Source organism: Salvelinus sp. IW2-2015, unplaced genomic scaffold (assembly GCF_002910315.2).
Source record: "Salvelinus sp. IW2-2015 unplaced genomic scaffold, ASM291031v2 Un_scaffold1978, whole genome shotgun sequence".
In the NCBI taxonomy this organism is placed as follows: domain Eukaryota; kingdom Metazoa; phylum Chordata; class Actinopteri; order Salmoniformes; family Salmonidae; genus Salvelinus; species Salvelinus sp. IW2-2015.
Genome location: NW_019943329.1, coordinates 158,822 through 165,669, shown reverse-complemented (window position 1 = coordinate 165,669; position 6,848 = coordinate 158,822). Strand labels below are relative to the sequence as shown.

The window sequence follows — 6,848 nt, the reverse complement described above, 5'->3', positions numbered from 1 at the left end:
AAGAGAGAGATTTACAGACTAGTGTTACAGACTAGTGTTACAGACTAACAGTGTTACAGACTAGTAAGTGTGTCACAGACTAGTGTCACAGACTAGTGTCACAGAACTACAGTTAAGATACAGTTACAAGATTAGTGTCACAGACTAGTGTCACAGACTGGCGTTACAGACTAGTGTCACAGACTACAGTGTCACAGACTACAGTTACAGATTAGTGTTACAGACTAGTTTTACAGAATGGTGTCATAGACTAGTGTCACAGACTGGCGTTACAGACTAGCGTTAACAGAGATAGTGGAGTCCAGATTGTTCAAGTCAAGTGATCTTCTTCCAGTATTCAGACAGGTGTGTTAGGTTACACCAGAGGCAGGGTGTCACAGAGAGCTTTTTCTGCATGTTAAATACTATTTGAAATGTTCAAATACTTTTGAGTCCGTGTTTCTGACTGAGCCTTCCTGGACAGGTTGATGGGGGGGGTTTGGACTTGTTGGACTTGGTTCCATTGATTCATTGGTTCCATTGCATCAGGCATGTTTCAATCAAGCACATCTAAACTATTAAAAATATTCCAAATACTACTTGAAGCCAGGTGTGGTTTATGCCCAGCTTTGTGGCGCGAACTGCTCCCTCTTGTGTGTCCATCAGAGCCGAGACCCTCTCAGCCACTTCTAATCTTCCGGTGAGGTTGTTTTACAACCCGGCCACAGCTGTAGCTCAGAAATAGAATCATTAAGATTCCCAGTGTCACCTTACTGTTATCAATGTCACTGACCCGGATGTTCTAAGTGATTTTTTCAATTCAGTTGGATTGAATCCAGACAATTGATCGAGTTCAAAATTCGTTTCAATCTGGATATTATGGTAGTAGACGTTTCTCATCTACCTCTTTTTGGGGGTAGAAATATGCAGGCAGTTGGGAGATGCCATTTTATGGAAGATGCTATCACTTTTATTTTCTGGACTAGGCTACACATGCAGACAGTTCTTGGACTAGGCTACAGTGCAGACAGTTCTGGACTAGGCTACATGCAGGCAGTTCTGGACTAGGTACATGCAGACAGTTCTGGACTAGGCTACTGCAGACGTTTGGACTAGGCTACATCAGACAGTTCTGGACTAGGCTACATGCAGGCAGTTTGGACTGGCTACATGCAGCAGTTCTGGCTAGGCTACATGCAGACAGTTCTGGACTAGGCTACATGCAGACATTCTGGCTAGGCACATGCAGGCAGTTCTGGACTAGGCTACATGGGCAGAGTTCTGGACTAGGTACATGCAGGCAGTTCTGGACTAGGCTACATGCAGACAGTTCTGGACTAGGCTACATGCAGGCAGTTCTCTGGACTAGGCTACATACAAGATCACTTCTGGACTAGGCTACATAGACACTTCTGGACTAGGCTACATGCAGACACTTCTGGACTAGGCTACATGCAGACAGTTCTGTCTTCTTCTCAACACCAAATCTCCCAGAAGGAGCCTTTCCCCAGAATGCATGTGGAGAGACTTCTATAAGACTTTTCTGACTAGCATCCCGTAGACCCCCCAACGAGCCCAACCCCTAACCTTAACCCTAAACTAATTGTAACCAATTCAGAAATGAAATTGGGTTTGCACTCATCCACATACCCTTACTTTTTATGGCCGTCATATTTCAGGGCCCTCAAAGGCGTGGCCTGGAAAGCAATGTAAACATTCTGTGTTCCCACCATTGAAAGTGAACCCCTCTCCACGTACAGACACACCATGTGACCCTCCCACGCCTAATGGTCTACAGCTACATATCAAATGGCAAGCTATTCCCTCTATACTGTTGCCCTGGTGAAACTAGTGGACTAGAGTATAAAGGGAATAGGTTACCATTTAGGACACACCCTCGTGGTTCTGATCTGGTGGTCCTCTCAGAATAGCTAGTGGCCTTTACTTAGGCCTCAACCATGTGTATTGACAGTCAGTGGTAGGCTGGGGCTGGGGCTGGAGGTGGGGCTTAGGCTAGGAAACCATATCTCTGGGTCAGGGAAGGGGAATGTAATCACGTATGGGCGGGTCATATTTTCAAACCTTTTATTGGGATAGTTCAAAATAATGTTAGGTTAGAATGTTATAGAATGTTAGGTTAGAATGTTATAGAACGTTAGGTTAGAATGTTATAGAAGTTTAGGTTAGATGTTAGCTTAGAATGTTATAGAATGTTAGCTTGAATGTTATAGAATGTTAGGTTAGAATGTTATAGAACGTTAGGTTAGAATGTTATAGAACGTTAGGTTAGAATGTTATAGAATGTTAGGTTAGAATGTTATAGAACCTAATATAATGTTAGCTTACAATGTTAGTTTTCTTTTCAGTTTTTCCCAAATGGCTTTTGGAACTGAATGTACTCTACCTACATATACTGTAGAAGGTATAGAAAAGGAAAGATATTGTTACGCGGAGTGGAATAGGGGAACCCAAGGATGAGTAACCAAGGTATTTATAGAAACACAGGGGGAAGATGGAGTGCAGGTCAGGGGGAGCTCGGGCGGGTTGCAGGCAACCAGGTGAGAGAGGCTGAGGCTGGAGGCGAGAGGGGTTGAGACAGGGTAAGCAGGTCTGGAGGCTGAGGCGGAGCGAGAGGGGTTGGGACAGGGTAAGCAGGTCTGGAGGATGAGGCTGGAGCGAGAGGGGTTGGGACAGGGTAAGCAGGTCTGGAGGATGAGGCTGGAGCGAGAGTTGGGACAGGGTAAGCAGGTCTGGAGGATGAGGCTGGAGCGAGAGGGTTGGGACAGGGTAAGCAGGTCTGGAGGATGAGGGCTGGAGCGAGAGAGTTGGGACAGGGTAAGCAGGTCTGGAGGCTGAGGCTGGAGCGAGAGTTGGGACAGGGTAAGCAGGTCGGAGGGGAATCCAAGGGAGTAGTGAGGTGGGGAATCCAGAACAGAGTAGCAGGATGACGAGACGTGGAACTGGAGACAGGGACCAGAGTCAGAGCGGGCAGAACTGTAGCGGAGAGGCAAACAGCGTCAGGCAGAAAACAGACACAGAAAACAGGCGCCAATCCCTTTAGCGGGATCGATTTGACAACTTCCAGTGAGGCAGCGCGCCAAATTCAAACTACAGGAATATCAATATTCAAACACATGAAAATAATTTTTCAACCAGGCTGGTGCGACACAAAAGTCAGAAATAGCCATATAATAAATGCCTTTCTTGAAGATCTTCTTCTTTTTGCAATCCCAAATGTCTCAGTGACACAATGAATGGTCGTTTTGTTCGATAAATTCCTTCTTTATATCCCAAAATGTCAATTTATTTGGCGCGTTTGATTCAGAAATACACCGGTTCGAACATGACTACAAAGTATCTAATAAGTTACCTGTAAACTTGGTCCAAACATTTCGAACAACGTTCCTAATCCAACCTCAGGTATCCTAAAATGTAAATAATCGATCAAATTTAAGACGGAATAAACTGTTTCCAATACCGGATAAAAAGAACGTGAAGCGCGTTCCAGTTCACGCGCACCGAAAAAGTAGAGTTAGAGTCCACCTGGAGTGACACTTACAAAGAACAGCCATACTTCTTCATTTCTCAAAAGAAAAACATCGAACAATTTCTAAAGACTGTTGACATCTAGTGGAAGCCATAGGAACTGCAACCAGGTTCCTCATAAATAGGGCTTCCCATAGAAAACAATTGGAAAACACAATGACCTCAAAAAACAATTTCCCTGGATGGATTGTGSTCGGGCGTTACCTGCCAAATCAGTTKTGTTATACTCACAGACATTATTCTAACAGTTTTAGAAACTTCAGAGTGTTTTCTATCCAAATCTACTAATTATATGTATATCCTAGCTTCTGGACCTGAGTAGCAGGCAGTTTACTTTGGGCACGCTTTTCATCCGGACGTCAAAATACTGCCCCCTAGCATTAAGAAGTTAACCACTTGTGTTCTGGCTCTGGCCCAACCCATTGTTTTCTGGGACCAATCACAAAGTTTAGAATGTGTTTGCATTCTAGAAATTGACAGGGAGGAACTCAGATCCAGACTCATTGCAGAGAAGAAACTAACGTCCGTGGGCGTGGCATAGCATTTGGCCAATGCAAGGCGTTTGGGTAGCCAGGCAAAGATATTGGTACTTTAAGGTTTTGATTTTCATTCTGAAAACAATTTGTGATGGCAAGGTCATACTGAGGTTACATGACTTCGGTTTGAGTTGTTTTTAAAATGTCGGTTTTACTACCTGGAACTCAAACCAACAGGATCTTTTTGAGGTCTGTACAGACTCCTGTCTCTATGACTGTTACAGACTCCTGTCTCTATTGGTAATATACTATATGACTGTACAGACTCCTAAGCTATCCTAAGATACATGTACTCACTGTGAGTCTGGATAAGAGAGTCTTCTAAATGATTCAAATGTCAGATAGGATAGGAGCTGTCGGACGAGTCAACTACCTACACCGGGTAGTTGACCCTACACCGGGTAGTTGACTCTATTGGTAATACACTATATGACTGTTCAAATGAAAATTTGAATTAGAAAATCTTTATTGTTCACCCAATGTGTACATTTGTCTTTGGCTGCACAATAACATGACTGACATACAACATATAAAAACATTGAAAAGATGAATGTTTGTGTTTTCTCCCAACGTTCCAGAGAGACAACGACAGAGAGCACAAAGTCAGACTGGCCATTGGTAACGGTGTGAGAGCAGAGATATGGAGGGAATTCCTGAACCGCTTTGGGAACATCTACGTGAGGGAGTTRTATGCTTCAACTGAGGGCAACGTGGGATTGATCAACTACACCGGGAAGATAGGAGCTGTCGGACGAGTCAACTACCTACACCGGGTAAGGACTGACTCCTGAACAGTCTCCTGGGCCCGGATTCATAATGCCTCTCAGAGTGATGATCTAGGATCAGGTTCCCCCCCTGTTCACGAACCTTATTATTATGATCTAAAAGGCTAAACTGCATCCTAGATCAGTACTCCTACTCTGAGAACTTTATGACTAAGGGGCCTGAAGATCTGACTCCTAAAAGAACCAGGGTTGGGGACAATTCATTTAATTTCAGTTACTGAATTGAAATGGAATTGACTCCAACTCTACTGAGATATCTGCTTCCCTCTACATTTACATGACATTTGAATCATTTAGAAGACTCTCTTATCCAGACTCCAGTGAGTACATTATCTTAAGATAGCTAGATACTTTTATTTGTATTAAATTGATCAAGGTTGTACTTCTTACATTGGACATTTTCCCTGGGATGGGTCCGAACATCACTGAAATGCTGTTTTTATCACAGTGGTGTTTCTCCTGTCTTCTTATAGAAGCTGTTTCACTATGTTCTGATCATGGTGTTCTCCTGTCTTCTTATAGAAGCTGTTTCACTATGTTCTGATCATGGTGTCTCTTCTTTTATAGAAGCTTGTTCACTATGTTCTGATCATGGTGTCTCTCTTCTTTTATAGAAGCTGTTTCACTATGTTCTGATCATGGTGTCTCTCTTATAGAAGCTGTTTCACTATGTTCTGATCATGGTGTTCTCCTGTCTCTCTTATAGAAGCTGTTTCACTATGTTCTGATCATGGTGTCTCTCCTGTCTCTCTTATAGAAGCTGTTTCACTATGTTCTGATCATGGTGTCGTCTCTCTTATAGAAGCTGTTTCACTATGTTCTGATCATGGTGTCTCTCTGTCTCTTATAGAAGCTGTTTCACTATGTTCTGATCTGGTGTCTCTCCTGTTTCTTATAGAAGCTGTTTCACTATGTTCTGATCTGGTGTCTCCTGTCTCTTATAGAAGCTGTTTCACTATGTTCTGATCATGGTGTCTCTCCGTCTCTTATAGAAGCTGTTTCACTATGTTCTGATCATGGTGTCCTGTCTCTTATAGAAGCTGTTTCACTATGTTCTGATCATGGTGTCTCTCCTGTCTCTCTTATAGAAGCTGTTTCACTATGTTTTGATCATGGTGTCTCTCCTGTCTTCTTATAGAAGCTGTTTCACTATGTTCTGATCATGGTGTCTCTCCTGTCTCTCTTATAGAAGCTGTTTCACTATGTTCTGATCATGGTGTTCTCCTGTCTTCTTATAGAAGCTGTTTACTATGTTCTGATCATGGGTCTCTCCTGTCTCTCTTATAGAAGTGTTTCACTATGTTCTGATCATGGTGTCTCTCCTGTCTTCTTATAGAAGCTGTTTCACTATGTTCTGATCATGGTGTCTCTCCTGTCTCTTCTTATAGAAGCTGTTTCACTATGTTCTGATCATGGTGTCTCTCCTGTCTTCTTATAGAAGCTGTTTCACTATGTTCTGATCATGGTGTCTCTCCTGTCTTCTTATAGAAGCTGTTCACTATGTTCTGATCATGGTGTCCTCTTCTTTAAGAAGCTGTTCACTATGTTCTGATCATGGGTGTCCTTCTCTTATAGAAGCTGTTTCACTATGTTCTGATCATGGTGTTCTCCTGTCTCTCTATAGAAGCTGTTTCACTATGTTCTGATCATGGTGTCCTCTCTTATAGAAGCTGTTTCACTATGTCTGATCATGGTGTCTCTCCGTCTTCTTATAGAAGCTGTTCACTATGTTCTGATCATGGTGTCTCTCCTGTCTTCTTATAGAAGCTGTTTCACTATGTTCTGATCATGGTGTCTCTCCTGTCTCTTATAGAAGCTGTTTCACTATGTTCTGATCATGGTGTCTCTCCTGTCTCTCTTATAGAAGCTGTTTCACTATGTTCTGATCATGGTGTCTCTCTTATAGAAGCTGTTTCACTATGTTCTGATCATGGTGTCTCTCCTGTCTCTCTTATAGAAGCTGTTTCACTATGTTCTGATCATGGTGTCTTTCCTGTTCTTC

The 6,848-nt window shown here is 42.9% G+C and overlaps 1 pseudogene; it reads left to right on the top strand.

Annotated features, from left to right (window-relative positions):
* Window positions 1-4,870, top strand: part of LOC112072606 (long-chain fatty acid transport protein 2 pseudogene) — an 18,655-nt pseudogene extending 13,785 nt beyond the window's left edge.
* Window positions 4,871-6,848: the final 1,978 nt, after the last annotated feature.